Genomic DNA, 17,117 nt, shown 5'->3' on the forward strand with positions numbered 1-17,117 from the left:
GCCAGACGGAAGGTGTTGAATGAGGCCGTCGCTGCTGTTGTGCCCGTCATGCCACAGCAACTGCCCGTCTCAATGATTTCCCATCTTGCTGCTGATTTCCTGTCCTCAATGCTGATTTCTCATGCAGGTGAGGGTTTCCCATCCCCACGATGGATTCCCATCCCCACGGTGATTTCTCATCCCGATGATGGCTTTCCATGCCAGCAATGATTCCTCAGCCCCGTGATGGTTTCCCAGTGTCATGGTTTTAGCTGGGATAGAGTTAACTTTCTTCACTGCAGCTGGCCCAGTGCTGTGCTTTGGACTTGGTATGAAAACAATGTTGGTAACACACCGATGTTTTGGTTGTTGCTGGGTAGTGCTTGTACTAGTCAAGGGCTTGTCTAGCTTCCCATGCTCTGCCGGGTGCACAAGCGGCCGGGAGGGGAGGGGGCACAGCCAAGAGAGCGGATTCAAAGTGGTGACCAAAGGGACATTCCATATCATGTGACGTCATGCCCAGTGTGTTAACTGGGAGGGGCTGGCCAGGGGATGGAAGCAGGAATCGCGGCTCGGGGACGGGCAGCGTTGGTTGGCGGGTGGTGAGCGGTTGTATCGTTTGTGTTTCTGGTTTTTTCCCTTTTTCCCTTATCCTCTCTGTTATATTATTATTATTATTATTATTATTATTATTATTATTATTATCATAATCATTCTTCTTATTCTAATTATTTTATTGTAATTGTTAAACTGTTCTTACCTCAACCCACAAGCTTTGTTATTTGCTCTTGCTCTTCCGATTCTCTCCCGCGTCCCACAGGGTGGGGGCAGTGAGCGAGCGGCTGCGTGTTTAGTTGCCGACTGAGGCTGAACCATGACAGCAGGACAGGCTGCAGGCTCAGGGCTCTTGCAAGGCTAAAAGGCCCAACGAAACCAAGGTCTTCGCCCCTTGGCTATCAACCAAAGTCTTTGTCCCCTTGGCTATGGCAGTTGCCTCTGCCACCAAGGCTCAGGAGGAGAATCTGCACTGTGAGGTTTTCAGGCTCTACTTTCCCAAGGGCTCTGGTCAGGGCTTGGCCTTTCTGCTTCATGAAACTAGCTAAGGGTTTTCTCCCCATCAGGGACGCCTGCATTTTGCATTTTTCAAACCATAACCACAGCCTCCAATTACTTTCTCTAACGAGTCCATGGGGAGGGAGGCTTTGTCGGTAACAGCCCTTAGTGGGGCCCATTAATGCTTCAAGGTACTTTGGGTTTTGCTTCTGACTTTGACTTCCTGAGAGGTTTGTTCAGTGTCCCGACAGTATCTGAGGTTCATGGACTCAGCCCCAATACACCGGGGGGCTCCTTAAAATACTGATGAGCTCGTCCTATAATTTTTTTCAAATCCTCAAGACTTAGGCAGCTAATGGAGAGGTTTTGTAGGGGCAGAAGATTACAAAGAGCATCTAATACAAATTATTTTAAAAGGTATATTTACGACTTTTCAGTTTAGAAATGTATATTCCGTTGATATTGAGCCAGAGTGTTTCTTCAAGGGGCTTGGACAGTTAGGAAAAGCAGGCCCTTAAGGTCCAACACTGTACGGACAACCTTGCTCCTCACCTCCCCAGCGCCAGCATTTCTCTCATCAGCTACCTGTGACTTGCGTCGCTTTTCCGTACATCACGCTTCTCCTCTGAAGTTTGCAGCTGTATGCCACAGCTCCTTTGCACCAACTCCCAACCCGTCTTCCTTAGAGAACTGGCTGTATGCAGGCACAGCATCCAGTAAAACATCGTAAAGTTTCATAAACAAGAAAAAACACTCTGCGACCATATGCTAAGTAGAAGCTGCGTCCAATGAGGTTACGTTTCTACGAGGGATAGTCTTACGAGGAACGTTTTAGAGTGATAGGTACAAAAAGGTAGACATAAATATAATTAAAGAGTCATCTAAGGAGACAACTAGACTGTTGGAAGACAGGTAATATTTGCTCCCTGAACCTCACAGCAGCAGCGTAGGTGAGGCGACTCTGAATGAACAAAGAGCAAGGGAAGGAGAAAACTGGAGAATAATGGAAAGAGCCTTTGTGTGGAGAGCCTGCTGAAACTCCTTAACACCCAACTAGATTGAGGGGTAATCCCTGCCTTAGTCAATGTGATCTTTTTAGGTGAGTCTTTATCTAGTTTCTAGCAGTTTCATTTTTTCTGCTCTTGATTTACATAAAAACCCTATAAAGCATAAACACTGTTGTTCAGTAATGCACATACTCTGTCCTGTGCTGGTAAAAGTTGGTTTAGGTCTAATCGGTTCCATATTTACCATTTGTGATAATAATTTGATTTCTTCGTGTAGGGCTGTGATCCTCTCTGCGCTTTCATTAGTGGCTTTTTCTAATTCTCTTGACATATTTGCAATAGCTCTTTCTAGTTTTGCAACCCCGTAACCGTGGTATAAAAGCTGTTACAGAGGCGGAACTTAGTGCCACGTTCTGCCCGAGGGCTGTAAGACTTTTTCCTGCAGGTATCAGTAGTTAGGAGCTACAGAGGCAGAAGAGATACTGGTTCTAACCTGAGCGGAGGGTATTAGTGCACTTAGAATGCACTTTTCAGCTCAGGCTGAGGCCGCGTTTGGTGCCTTAATTTTGTCTTGTTTTACGCCACTGCATTGGAAAACGGGTTGTGTGGCTGTTGCAGAAACTGCTCACTAGCAACGTTTTGGCTCAAGGGTGTATCTGTGAGTTAGAAGCTGTGCAGGCACTTGGAAGCCACCTTGCACAGGAGTGTTCTCTCTGTCTAAATTATACTTTGGAATGTCTTGTGACTATAATTTCTTTTCTACACCAAAGGCTGAGCATCATTTCATCGTTCGTTTCTAACCGTGCTGTTTTTCCTGGTCCTACGTATTGACCCTGTCAGGGCAGTACTGAAGTTTGATGGCAGAACATTTATGGTGCATATACGTAAGAACTGTTCTTAGAGAAGTCTCTTTTAAGTCTGCTAAATGGTGCTTGATTCTCAGAGATGATAATGGCTTCTTATTCCTTAGTATGATATTTCAGTTTGATAATCTGCCGTCTTGATAAGTTTCAATATGATTCAAGAGTTTGGGATATGACTTTTCAGGAAGAAGACTTGTAAGGTGTTCTCATTCCTTAAACACCAAATTTGAGTGAAGCTTGAGTGAAGATGGCCTACTTGTTCAGAATATCCGAGCTGTCTACTCTTTGACAGTTCATTAACTGTTGCTTTTCGTAATGGGTATCTAGTAATAGAAGCAATAGTAATCTATGCTAAAAGTAAACGGGGTTTTACATATCAGTGGGAAAAAAAGGTACGATGAACTCTCTTTTTCAGATGCTGGGAAGGCTGTCCTTCTTGGGCAGGGATGCGTGAAAAGCGCTCTCGTGCCTGCCCAGTGCTTGCCTGGCATGCAGGGAGAGCTCAAAAGTGGCAGCTCCTGGTGGGTGGTGCAGCAAGGCTGGAGCCCCTCCAAGCACAGGCTGTTCTGCACAAGCAAGAAGCCCTGGGGAAATGGAGCCAAGGGAAGAGCAGAGCTGGCTTCTGCTCCGAACTTGCCGTGGGCAAGAGAGGCAGGGAGAGCCAGGGCACGAGGGGCACCTGGAAGGTGCAAGAGCAGCAGGCAAGAAGCAGGGGAAAGGCCCAGAGGAGCCCTGACAAGGGGCTGTGCTCAGTGCTCGAGCGGACAAGAAGCAAGGCGCGGGGGCCACCCTGGAGGCCTGTCCTGGGAGTCGAGAAAGCTTCCTCCCCCGGGCGCGGGGCATGAGGGCCACTTTGGTGGAGCAGGAGCAGCAGGCATGTGGCCCAAAGGAGCCCTGGCAAGGGCCCGTGCTCAGTGCTGCAGAGGAAGGCAAAAACCCGCGGTGACACTCTCTAGCCCACACCGTGAGGGGAAAAAAGCCTTCCTCCCCCCTGCAGCTGCAGGGCCCCAGAGGCCATCTCGGTGGCACATGCGCAGCAGGCAGTAACCCATCTCAAAGGGACCAGAGGAGCCCTGACAAGTGGACCTGCTCCAGGCTGCAGAGGAAGGCAAAAAAACCCAGGGAGCAGTGCCAGTCTGCCCTGGGGGAAAATTCCTCCCGGAGTCCAGTGCTGGTGATGCGTGGGCTGTTCCCAGAGCACGTGGGCAAGACCTGCCTCCTCGTCCCACAGGCTGGTCGCGCCTGCCGGGAGATGCCCAGGCCTAGTCTCCCTCCATGGAGTCGTCTCAGGGGCTTGCAAGAAAAGCAGGCCATGGGACGCTGCTGCCTTTTATCCTGTCCCGGGGCGTGGGGACTGCTGCGTTGCCGGGTGGTGGCCCTGCGACATGGGGATGACACGGGGGCCCTCCATGCGCAGCCCCAGCCACCAGCCCTCTGCCCAGCCTCCTTCGGAGGAAGGCTTTTGGGGTGCTGGCCCTGAGGCAGTACCCGTGTACCCAGGAGGCCCAGGGGTCTGTCCCTGCCCTTCGTGGCCATGCACTGGGCACAGCTGCCGGCTGGGCATCCCTGACGTGTCCTCTACCACTCAGCCCCAAGGAGAAACCTCACGCTGTTACTCATAGAATCAGAGAATGTCCTGAGTGGGAAGGGACCCACAAGGATCATCGAGCCCAACTCCTGTCCCTGCACAGGACACCCCAAATTCACACCGTGTCTCTGAGGGCCTTGTTCAAGTGCTTCTGCAATATTGCCAGGCTTGGTGCTGTGATGCCTCCCTGGGGAGCCTGTTCCAGGGCTCCACCATCCCCTGGGGGAAGACCCGTCTCCTAATATCCAGCCTAACCCTCCCCTGGCACATCTTCCTGCCATTTCCTTGGATCCTATCGTTGGTCACCAGAGAGAAGAGATCAGCGCTTGCCCCTCCTCCTCCCCTTGTGAGGAAGCAGCAGACCGCCATGAGGGCTGCCCTCAGCCTCCTCTTCTCCAGGCTGAACAAACCAAGGGACTTCAGCCACTCCTTGTACGGGTTCCCCTCCAAACCCTTCACCAACTTCGTGGCCCTCTTCTGGACGCTCTCCAAGTCGCTTTATATCCTTGATGTCCTGTGGCGCCCAACACTGCCCACAGCACTCGAGGTGAGGCCGCCTTCATACGGTTGGTGACTGCCCAGCTCTCCAGTCTGTCCAGATCCCTCTGCAGGGCCTCTCTGCCCTCAAGAGTGTCAACAGCTCCTCCCAATTTTGTGTCCTCAGCAGACTGAGTTAGTAAGTTAGTATTCCTTCCAGTCCTGCATCCGAGTCATTTCCAAAGAGATTAAGAAGTGCCGGGCCCCAAGATGGAGCCCTGTGGAACCCCGCTAGTGACTGGGCGCCAGCCCAATGTAACCCCATTTACTATAACCCTTTGAGCGCGACCCCCCAGCCAATTGCTCGCCCACTGCATTACGCGTTTATCCAGCTCTATGCTGGACATTTTGTCCAGGAGGAGACTGTGAGAGACAGTATTGAAAGCTTTACTGAAATCCAAAAAGATGCCATCGACAGGCTTCCCTTGGTCAGCTAGGTGGGTAACCTTGTCATAGAAGGCAATAATATTCTTTGTTGAACGCCAACAGTCGCTCCCATTTGTCGTCAGTCTCCAAGTCTATACTCTCGTGGGACTGCTCCAGGCCTTTGCAGGAGGGCTTTAGCAACGGGCTTGGGGGGCGCAGGGGTGGTTTCCATTTCTCCGGGGCCTGGAGGGTGCTGGGCCGTTCCTGCAACACCTTCTTGGCCGAGTTGGACAGCCATGTGGGCCGGGGTGGAGGCGGGCGGGCCGGGCGTCTGTCCGGGCTGGTGGCGGCTGGTGGGGGCGAGGCTCCTGAAGCTGCGGCGAGGCACCTGCGGAGAGAGGAGGCTGCTGAGGCCCCGCCATGGCTGCGGAGCTGGGGGGGCGCGGGGCAGAGTTGCACACCCCATGGGGTGTGGGCACCCGGCTGCACGTGGGAGCTGTGGGCACAGAGAGCTCTGTGCAGAAAATGAGGCTCCCCACACCCCTCAGCTGGGGCTCTGCTCCCATGAGCCCATGGCTCGGCCCCTCTCGGCCCTGACCGTCCTGACCTGCCTGCTCTGCACGTGTCGGGAAGGAGACCTGACCCCGGCAGACCGCGGGGACCAAAGCTGGGCAGGGCACTGCAGGGCCAGGAGAGCCTCCTGTCCTCCTTTCTCAGCGTGCCTGGCAGAGGCCAGCACTCGGCTTCCCTAGCCAGACAAGGCGGCAGTCTCGGCTCTCTGTTCCGTGAGGTGCTCTCCATCCTCTCTTCAGAATATATAGCCAAAGAGATACGTACCCCTGCCCCTGCCTGTGCTGAGAACACGCACGCTGGCAGTGCTGGGGTGCAGGCGGGACAGGGTTACTCTCTTTCTCCAAAGCAAGGCTGAGAGCTGGGAAGGTTCCTCACTTGCTGGGACACCTTGGCCAAGGTGAACATCTGGAATTTACAGCATCACCTCACAGGCTGATTTCTGCTGCTAGGTTCTAGGGAGATGACACTATGGCGCTTCTCGCTTTCTAGGGCAATGTCATCCCTCGTTGGTTTTCTTCCTGACCTTGCTCTGCCTACGTCTGTTGCTGGGTCTGCGCTTGTCGAGGCAGGGCCACTTTTAACCCACACTTGCAACAGTAAGGACAGGTTTCAGAAAAGAGTGCCCATGAGTTGAGAGGACAGTTAAAACATCTTACAGCAGAAATCTCAGGAGAGTTTGGCCAGTAACTAACTCGGCACTCCAGAATACCCTACCTCGAAATGCTGCGTGGCTAATAGCAGCCATCTCACACGGAAGTTTGGCAACGCCTCCCCCCTGCCACCAACTCACCGTCTTCTCTTCCTCCACAGACGGATGGCACAACAGGAAACCATCCCAAGCAGCATGGAGCCCAAGACCGCCACGCCGCCTTCTGTGTAGTACTTCCAGAAATCTTCTGGATCCATAGCATTTGTGTTCCTCTTGCCACCCACGCCTGGAGGAATGACCCTGTATGTTAGTGTGTCCTGCACACTACTGCTCATCTCACAGGAGGCCTGGCGTTGCCAGGAAATGTTCCTTCTCTCTTTGTTAGCTTCCCTGAAGCACTGAACATCCTGGGGCTGGTCCATAGAGGCATCAAAACCTCAGCTTCCCAAGTCTTCTGGCTAGGAGTGATATATACCCACCAGGTGCTGCCTTGTCCCATTCCGTCAGGATTTCTGTTAGGATTTCTGATGATGGCTGGGAAGATTTGCTTGTCTCAGCTTTATACACTGCTCTTTGAGGACCTTAACGGAAAGTATAAAGTTAAATTTCTCACAAATAAAATCTTGAAAAGGAGTGCTTAGTCTGGGAAGCCGGTCAAGAGTGACTACTCACCCCAGCCATGCCAGGTGAGCTCCAGCACAGGATCCTGGCCAGAAGCTGGAAGAGCCCTCCCTGTACCCACACCTGCAACCAAACACCCACGAGACGTTGCCATCATACATTGGTACATTCGCTGTCGGAACTGAATAGCAGAACGTTTAAGGGGATCACATAACGACATGGCACACGCGGCCTGTATTGTTGCACCTGCAAGAGATGCCTCCCTCACATCTGGGCTTTGAGCTGGCAGCTCTCAAAGGAAGTAAAAAGCCATGACATACCCATGCGATCTCCCAGCGCGTCAGCCCGGGAACCCAGCCAGGAAGCTGGATCTCCATCGCCTCCAGCCACGTCTGTAAACACAGAACAGAGACGCTCCCATGAAATATTTCAGTGTCCTTCTTCAGATCTGACCAGCAGTGAATGCAGTTCAAACGTGAGATTGCTCCATGGCACTCGTCTCTCCCTTCCACTCAAGAGCGTCATGCCCCGGGCTGTGGGCTGGGTGTGTGTGTCCCACAGGGCTTCACCCAAGGAGAGCACTGCAGGGCTGGAGCAGGAATGCTCCCGTCTTCCTCAACAGGCATCTCCCAAGGACGAACGTCCCCGAGGCTGAAAGCCAGAACCCAGCTGGGGAGCGGCAGAGCCACGGCCCCGGGCACGACTGTGACTAGCCTGGAGAAGTGCTCCCTTGGGCTATTGCCTGGCCCCTGAGTTGCCGCTCCAGCCTCAATGCCCACCTACCTAATCCCCGCGCTTTCCATGGAGCTGTCCCGACGTCCCAGGCTTGCAGAGTCACCAGGAGCAGGATAAGGAGGAGGTGGGTGAGGGCCGCAGCCCCCCGCGCCTGCACCATGCCGCTGCTGCTGCTGCTGCTGCTGCCACGGCTGGCACTGCTGGAGCAGTGCCTGCGGCACAGATTTTCACACCATGGCGTGACACGGCGGGTCTGTGACCTCACAGCACGGCCACACCCCCATGGCCACACCCTGGGACACCTCCCTCCCAAGCACCGCCCCCGGCATGCCCCACCCCCACATGTCACCTCGCGGGGCGGGGCTCCCAGAGCCTGCCCCATCCTGCCCCCCTGGCAGGGCCGTGTGCCACGGCAGCCCCTCACCCCATGGCCCTGGCTGGGCATCGCGGCCGGCTCTCTGCAGCGCTGGGGCAGCGGCACAGCCAGGAGCTGCCCTCTCCAGTGCCGGACCCGCGTTTCCTGGTGCAGGTGGGGGCCGAGGGGCAACGCCGAGGCCAGGCGGTGCCAGCATGGGGAACGCTGGTCCTCTGCCGTGGGGCTTCTCGTGGGAGCTGCCCTGGTGTGGGAGCGTTGCTGCGGCATGCTGCCCCAGGGACCCACGCGAGGGCTGTGAGGAGCAGCTGTGACGCCCGCTGAGTCCGAGTGCAGCAAAATTCACCAACCCAGGCTCATCCTGATGTGGCTAAGTGGAAAACACTGCTTTTTGGCTTGGAAAGGTTCCTGGCCTAATCACTCCCAAAACAGACAGACTTGGCTACGCCTCTTTGTGAGTTGTGGATCTGCTTTGTCAAATGGGTCACAAGACAGAAAAAAAAAACCTTTTCACAAAAAAGCCAGCCCAGCTTCACTCAGCAGGGCAGCCTTTTGCCTGCGTACACCGGGGCAGTTCCCTCTCGTGCAGGGCAAAACACTTGCGAACGCAGCATCCCTGCCACATAGAGCCGTTGCCAGTAATTACTGAGTCTGCAAACTGTTGCTGTTCCTGCTTCTACAGACATGTGGAGGGCGCAGAAGTGGAGAAGGGTGGCCCTACCTTTGGAGGCAGTGGTTCCTGTGGGAGTGCACAGGCGCTGGGGTCAGCCGCTGGGCAGACTGGGTGATACGGGGTGCTCAGCGCAGGAGGAGGAACGCTGGGAGGAGGTGCTCATAAAGCCCAGCAAGGCAGCCTGTGAATACAGGGAAAGCCTTTGCTGCCTGGCTCCCGCACCCTTCAGTGGCAGCTGCAGAGCAGAGGTGTGATAAGCCCGGCTTTGTGCTCTGTCCTTGGTGTCCTCTGACACGCTCTGAGAAGATCCTCATGAGTCAGACTCCACATCGGCCTTAATGATCGGATCCATGGCCTTTAGCCAGAACAAGTTTAGCTGTTTTCCAAAGGTGTTCGTCCCCTTTGTTGCAGTCTGCAAAGCTTAACCACTTTCCCTTTACATGACCACACTGTTAACCTTGACCTTGGTTGTACTTCTTCCTAATTTATGGAGCAACCCAGTCCTGTGAAAATATCATTTTCCAAGAAAGCAATGAAGTCAGTACCTTGGTATTTTAAAAAACCAAGCAGCACGTTTTGTCCTGATACCTGATAGCAGCTTCAAAAGAAGCTACGGCCGCCTCCAATTGGAGCAACATAGCTAAGTTTGCAATACTTGGAATCCTTGATGAACAAGGTAGTCTGCCTGCTTTCTAAAACTACAAATGGCGTTTTAGAGGGTTCTTATATTTGCTGACTTACGGTGTCAGTTTTGGCAGCCCAGATGGGACGCTGCTTCTGAGTCTCGACGGATCCGTGGGATCGCAGGACCTCCAGCCGGAACCGAGGGATTCTCGGGGAGAACCTCCGAGCCCTGGACCGAAGAGCTCGAAGCAAGACCCCGGGCCAGTTTTAAGGCACTCTTCCAACTTGGTTTGGTTTGGTTTGGTTGCCTGCCCATAAGACGCAGCAAAAGCTACGCAGGTTTGGGTGTAAAGGTACCTACGGCGTTAGAGTCCCCAGTTTGGTAATCCCAAGCAAAAGTTTGGATAACCCCCAGGTTTGGAACGTGGTGCGAGTCCCCAGAGTTTAAGGTGTGGGTCAGGGTCCCACTGAAAGGGGTTCGAGTCCCCGTTTTGGTTACTTGTCTTGACCGGTCTCTGAATTTTGGTTTGGTTATCAGAAGTACAGATTTGGTGTTGCATGTTTGGGTCAGAGAGTTGTTTTGCATAATAATATTCTATTAATACACTATATCCTCTATTATTCTAGTAGGCTGCACCTTGAATATTGTGTTCAGTTTTGGGCCCCTCAGGACAAGAGGGACATCGAGGTGCTGGAGCGTGTCCAGAGAAGGCAACAAAGCTGGTGAAGGGTCTAGAGAGCAAGTCTTATGAGGCGAGGCTGAGGGAACTGAGGTTGTTTAGCCTGGAGGAGAGGAGGCTGATGGCAGACCTTATCGCTCTCTGCAACTACCTGAGAGGAGGTTGTAGCGAGGTGGGGGTTGGTCTCTTCTCCCAGGTCACTAGCAACAGAACGAGAGGAAATGGCTTCAAGCTGCATCAGGGGAGGTTTGGGTTGGACATTAGGAAAAACTTCTCTACCGAAGGAGCGCTCAGGCATTGGCACAGGCTGCCCAGAGAGGTGGGGGAGTCACCATCCCTGGAGGTATTTAAAAGACGTGTAGACGTGGCACTTCAGGGCACGGTTTAGGAGACATGGTAGTGTTGGGTTGGCGGTTGGACTTGATGATCCTAGAGGTCTTTTCCAACCTGAATGATTCTATGATTCTATATAAATAATACTTTAATTGATTTTTAATTAATTCTTTTTAACAGTGAGTCAGAGGGAAGTGTTTCAAGAATAGCTCCGCTGGTGGAGAAAGCTCGCAGCCGGCAGGGAGCTGCATGGCAAGCGCTGCTGAGGCAAGCCGTCAGGAATGAGGGTCAGGTTGTGGTGAAAGTGCCTTTTTCAATCGCAGATGAATATAACTGGAAAATAGCCACCGGTAGCTGTAGGGATGATCCTGATCGTGTGGCTAATACTTCTGAAGGTGATGATTAAACCTTAGGACCCAGACTGGAAGGATGCTGAAGCCATCCTGCAAGTATTATTTGGTAATACAGAAAGGGAAATGATCCATAAAGTGGCAAGAATGCAGGCTGAGGGTCAGGTGGCATCAGGGTATTGCAAGGACGGGGAGAACAACACTTTCCCTTAGTAGATCCTGACTGGGACCCTAATGATAATGGAGATAAATTGTTATTAAAGCTATATCAGAGGCTGGTTTTGTTTGGTATAAGAAATGCTACACCAAAAGCTATAAACTGGTTAAAAGTGATCTGAAATCAAGCAAGGTAGAAAAGAGTCTCTGACTGATTGCCTAAATAAATTGCAAGAAGCTGCCCGAAGTACACGACCCTTGATCCCGAGTCAGAAGAAGGGAGAGGCCAGTTAGCGACTTTGTTTACTGGGCTGTCTGCTGATGATATTCAGAGGAAGTTGCACTAGACACAGGGAGCAGATGCTAGAAAAATTAGAAGCCAAGATAAAATTTAAAAATGGGGAGGTGGAAGTAGTAATACCTGAGCCTAAATTTGTCCAAGCATCACTATTTTTATTGCAGGAAATTGAACAGGTGGAAAAGAAAACCCCAGCTGAAGTCAAAAATGCAGTGATATCCCTTGCCTGGGCAGGAGAGGTACCGGGGAAATCAAAGAGAGCTGAACCTGTAAGGCTAGACCTTGAGCCAGGATTGTCACCAGGAAGAATTAAACAATACCCTTTAAAACTAGAAGAGAGAATTGGCCTAGTACCAACAATTCAGAAATTTTGGAAATACAAGTTACTGGTAGGATGTGAGCCAATGAATCAGACAGTACAAGACATACACCCAGTGGTTGCAAACCTGCACACATTACTAACTACCCTCGCTAGGGAATAAGGCAGGTTTACAGCTTTAGATTTAAAAGATGCCTTTTTCTGCATACCCCTTGGCTCTGAAAGCCAGGAACTTTGTGCTTCTGAGTGGGGAAATCCTGAAACAGGGCAAAGGACACAATAGACTTGGACTGTTCTACCACAAGGTTTGGAGAACAGCCCAACCATTTTTGGAAATCAACTAGCAAAAGAACGGGAAATCTGGAGGAAAGAAATCGGTCAGGGAACTGTACCACAATATGTAGAAGACACCTTAAATTGCAGCAGAGACTCGAGAACAATGTTCTCCTCTGCCAATAAGCCTTTTTAATTTCTTGGGAATTAGTGGGTACCGTGTATCAAAAGGAAAGGCACCGATTGTCCAAGAAACAGTCATCTGCCTGGGCTTTGAAATTCTAACAGGGAAGAGGCAACTAGGAATGGGATGAGAAGAAGCTATTTGCCGCCTCCCCGAGCCACATACACCAAGAGAATTGCGAGCATTTCTTGGCATGGTGGGACGGTGACGCCTGTGGATTGTGAGTTAGGGACTGGTGGTAAAACCTCCATAGGAATTACAAAAGAACTCCCAAAGAGGGAGCCCTGATTGGAGAAGTGACAGCAGAGCTGTGTTCAGACCATTGAAATGGGCTCTGATGAGAGCACCCGCCCGGGCACTGCCAGACCTGACTTGTCACTTGTGAGCGGCAAGGAGTGGCACGAGCTGAGTGAAGGAGAAAGGTTACTTTCTGGACAGGTTCTAAGTACGCTTTTGGAGTTGTGTATGTGCATAGAGCCGTTTGGAAAGAAAGAGGGCTCTTATCAGCACAAGGAACTGAAATCAAGCATGCAGCGCAAATACAAGGATTACTAGAGAGCATCCAAAACCCGCCGGCAGTTGCAATAATGCATTGCAAAGCCCACCGAACAGGAAAGACCCCACCAGAAACAGGTAATCAACTGGCAGATGAAGCTGCCAAGGAGGCTGCAGAAACAGGCATCGTGGCATTATTACCAGAAAAAGAAATAACTCTACCTGAGACACCACCTAAATATGATAATAAAGATGCCAATAATAAAGACCTGACAGGCACCGGAACAAACGGACGGGTGGGCTATAACACACACACAGGGCAAGTAGTAATCCTGCCCTTATTAATGAAAGAAATTGCTAGGCATGAACATAATAAAGTACATTGGGGAACTGAAATTTGAGTAAAGCATTTTTGGAAAATAGTTATAAGCCGGGCAATGACAGAAATTATGGAAAGATGAGAAATTTGTTGTAAAAATAAGCCAAATACTAATAACAGATTGATTTTCAGAGTGTCATGGTTACGCACTGGAAACTGGAGCAGCAGTTTTCCTGGAGAAACCCCGCTCAGTGATTGTTTTTCCTTGCAGCTCACATACCCGTGCCTCTAGGGTCGAGGTAGGTTTTCCATCCCACTTCTTCATGTCCTCTCCGTGGTCACGCAGGTAAAACCACAGGGTGGCCCGTGGTGTGTATCCTCTCTCTTGAGCAAAGGGACGCTTACTCCTAATGGCTGAGACACTGGTCCCTCCTGGTGGGGAGCAGGTCATATCTTCTTTGAGTTGCTGGACCTCTCGGGACAGTCTCTCAACAGCAGAGATGAGCGAGGAAGAGAGATTTGCTTCATAGTCCTGGAGTTTACCCATCACCTCCGCCACCGTTGGTGTCTCATCACCTTTCCAGGACACCACTGCCAATAAGTTCCCATGCGTCGCTGGTGCGCTCCGTACCTTTTATTTGCATGTGCAAAAGGAGATGTGCATCCTTCTGTTTGCGTGCCTCTGCATTACCGTCTCAGTTCACTGAGGTCCAATTAGCTATTCTCAGTAACATCCTCTGCTAATACCCGTTACGCATGTTGTGCACACAAGTTTGCCATCAGGAATGCACGAAGGGGACAGAACAAGCAGAACTCGGCAACGTTTGCATGGAAGCAGTGAAGCCAAGGTCAAGCAGCTTTCTAGACAATGAAGACATGAAGAAGGTCTGACACCCAAAACATGAAGGTGTCGTTTTCTAAAATGACAGAAAAGAAGTGAAACAGTCAAGTTCTAATAGGTTTCCATTCTAGGCACTTCTAACACTGTGGTTTAATGTAGTGGCAATCCTTCAGAAGGGCAATGATTTCAGGCAACTGATTTCAGAAACTGATTTCAGATAAGGAAACTCACCGAGCACGACCTACGACGGCAAACCAAACTCCAAATGAAGCTTCTTGTCCCTAATTCTCAGATTTGTCTTACTAACATTCAAAAGAAAACCCTGCTCAAATGCCTAACAAGCCTCTGAACGGTAGAGTCAAAATTCAGCTACTGAACTGTAACAGCTGCCAGAAAACTGAAGCTGACATCAGATCAGCGAATTTGAATGTAAGAGTCTACATCAGGCTTGCAAAATAAACAGGCTGTGGGCTAGGTCAACTTGCCAAGAAATTCAGTTTAGCTGCCACACTGTGCACAAGTGCTCTTTGCTCTAACACACAACCACAAATCTGGTGAAGAATCCGGCAGACAGGAAGATGAGGGCACGGAGAGACTGCTCTCCCCTTCCCACTTAGGAAAGGTACATCTCTTGACATCAAGGTGCTGTGCTGTGAGCTTCGGTTCGGAGTCATTGCATTTGATAACCATCACCACTTCACAGGCTGCGTTACAGAACCACCAAGCCCCCAGACTCAGCACACTGTCAGATGTGTGTCACAGTAGTACGTACTTTGTCGCAAGTAGATGGTGTTCTTGACCATGTGTATTCACTTGCCAACTGAAGACTGATACACTGATGTCAGGAGATATTACTGTAAAGGACAAGACGTTGTTTCTTATTGGTAGAAAATACAAGGTCTCTGGTGTTTTTAAAACACCACTTCCTAGTTTGGCTTCCTTCTGTTACATCACTCATGAAACACAACACACACTAAGAATAATAAAAAAATTTACACCATAGCTAACATCTCTGTGATAGGTTTCAGTCATAGTGCCCCCTTTTCTAGTTCAAATTGTATCCGTCCTAAGCCAAATCAAATACACAATTATCAGCTACTCAGGTTTTCCACACAGTAAGAGTGGATAAGACCTTTAGCTAGATAAATAGTTTAGCCAAAAAATATGCTAGCAACACATACATTGCTACTTTTAGAAAGCATACAAATACTTGTCGAATATACTTGTATCACTCAGCTGGCATTCTTCATTGCCAGATTTGACGCAATTACGAGTTTTACGAATAGCTCCTTTCCAGCATAGTCAGAATGAAAGACCACAATTATCACACAAAATGAATAAAAAATCCCCAAACCCAACCCACGGGGAATTGGAATAAAGATGTTAACATAAACCATTGGCAGTGTTATACTCGAGTTCTCTCAAGAAGTGGGGACGGTCTGTCTCTCTGAGGAGGATGCCTTCTCCAGACGTAAGCAAAGTACGTGGCACATCATTCACCCTGACAGAGTAAGGAACAAGAAGACAGTTCATTTGGCAAAATGTTTCTCTGTTCTCTGTTGAATTCTTCATTACTGCTTAGGGACCCTCCCACGCTTTAGTATGTTTCATTGTGAACGTCTGTGCCCTTTTGGTTGTGTCAGCCACTGAAACTGCCTTTGAGGGTATCAATTCTTTTCATAATTCTGAAGCCGGCTTCATCGCTAACCTCAATCCACATCCAACAGAAGCTCACGTGTGCCTTGCACTTGAATAGTTTCTGAATAAAGGCTAATTAGAAACCATCAGAAAAATTACAGGTATTTCTCCATGCCTTGCACTTCATGAAAAGGAGACAGAAAGGGGCTTTTTTGCTGTTGTTTTTGGAATTTGGTTTTGGGTGGTTATTTTTTGGGGGGGGTGGGGAGGGTATTGCTTGTTTGTTTTTAACAAGTTTTTAGAAGGCACGCTCTTCAGAAACATGACACAAGTGGAGAAAATCCAAAGGTGCTCTTATTAGATTTTGACACACTGTTGATAGAGGATGGCACCACAAAAGAGGGAGAAGTTGCCTCTTCAGGACTAAGTCAAGCTAATAAACAGAAAGAGCCTAGAAAGGTGACGCAAGTGTCTTCTTTGTAACACCAGACCTAAGTTAAGGCCAGTAAGAAGAGAGGGAAGGTGAATCACGCACCCAAACAAAAGGCTGTGAAAATTATCACTGCCGCAGGCTCAAAGATATGGTCAGAGCATAACCGAATCTGTAAAGCCAGAGATGCGTATCTAATTCTTGCAAGATCATGAAAGACACCGTAAGAGTTTGAACTGTGTATACGGACAAGGAAAGATAAAGTTATTGCCTTGAGACCTTGCAGGTGTAGGAACCTAGTAGCTACAGAGAGGACAAAATGGACAGGCAGATCATAAGACTCATAGAATCATTTAGGTTGGAAAAGACCCTTAAGATCATCGAGCCCAGCTGTGAACCTAATACTGCCAAGTCCACCATTAAACCACGTCCCGAAGTACCACGTCTGCATGTCTTTTAAATACCTCCAGGGAAACCGCGTAAGCTCCTACCAGCTCCTGCTCTCATCTTGTCAGAGACTCATGGGTGAAACATCCCTCCGCTCCTTCACCAAGCGCAGCCAACAGCAAAACAGCACGGCGGACGTGGGATGCACATGGGCAATGCGTTTAGGATCGCAAATTACTACAGCGTCAGCCAACTACTTTGAGATCTACAGAGACTCCAGCAGGATTGTGTTGAGCCTCCGAGACCACCATTTTCTAAGTACACATTTACTGAAATACTGTCTTTCCAAATACAGCAGCCAGTCAAATCGTCTCCCCTACAATGCAAAAATTGATAACACCTCTTTCTCCCCAACTTTCCTAAACTTTCAGAGCTCTAAAATGAACTGGCATGAGACAATACATTCTCATACGACCTGATATGTTCCATTTAACTCACTGGTGCGTTAATGGTAAGAGTCTGAGGAGTGCCTAGGGGGAGACCCTACCGCTGAGTCACGAGGTTCAGACAGGACCCCCTTGCTTTCTGAACTCCTGCTCAGAGAGGAGTCTAGGTGCGGCTAAGTCCAGTCTTAGTCTCAGACTTGGTCAACGGTCTATTTTCTAAGGGTTGTAGAAGTGACCGCTCATCAGAGTATTTGTTGTTAGTAACCAGTTTGCCAGATGCCCCAGCCGGTGGCGTTCAATGAGAACGATCATGGCTAGATTAATGAG

This window comes from Phalacrocorax aristotelis, unplaced genomic scaffold (genome assembly GCF_949628215.1).
Source record: "Phalacrocorax aristotelis unplaced genomic scaffold, bGulAri2.1 scaffold_45, whole genome shotgun sequence".
In the NCBI taxonomy this organism is placed as follows: domain Eukaryota; kingdom Metazoa; phylum Chordata; class Aves; order Suliformes; family Phalacrocoracidae; genus Phalacrocorax; species Phalacrocorax aristotelis.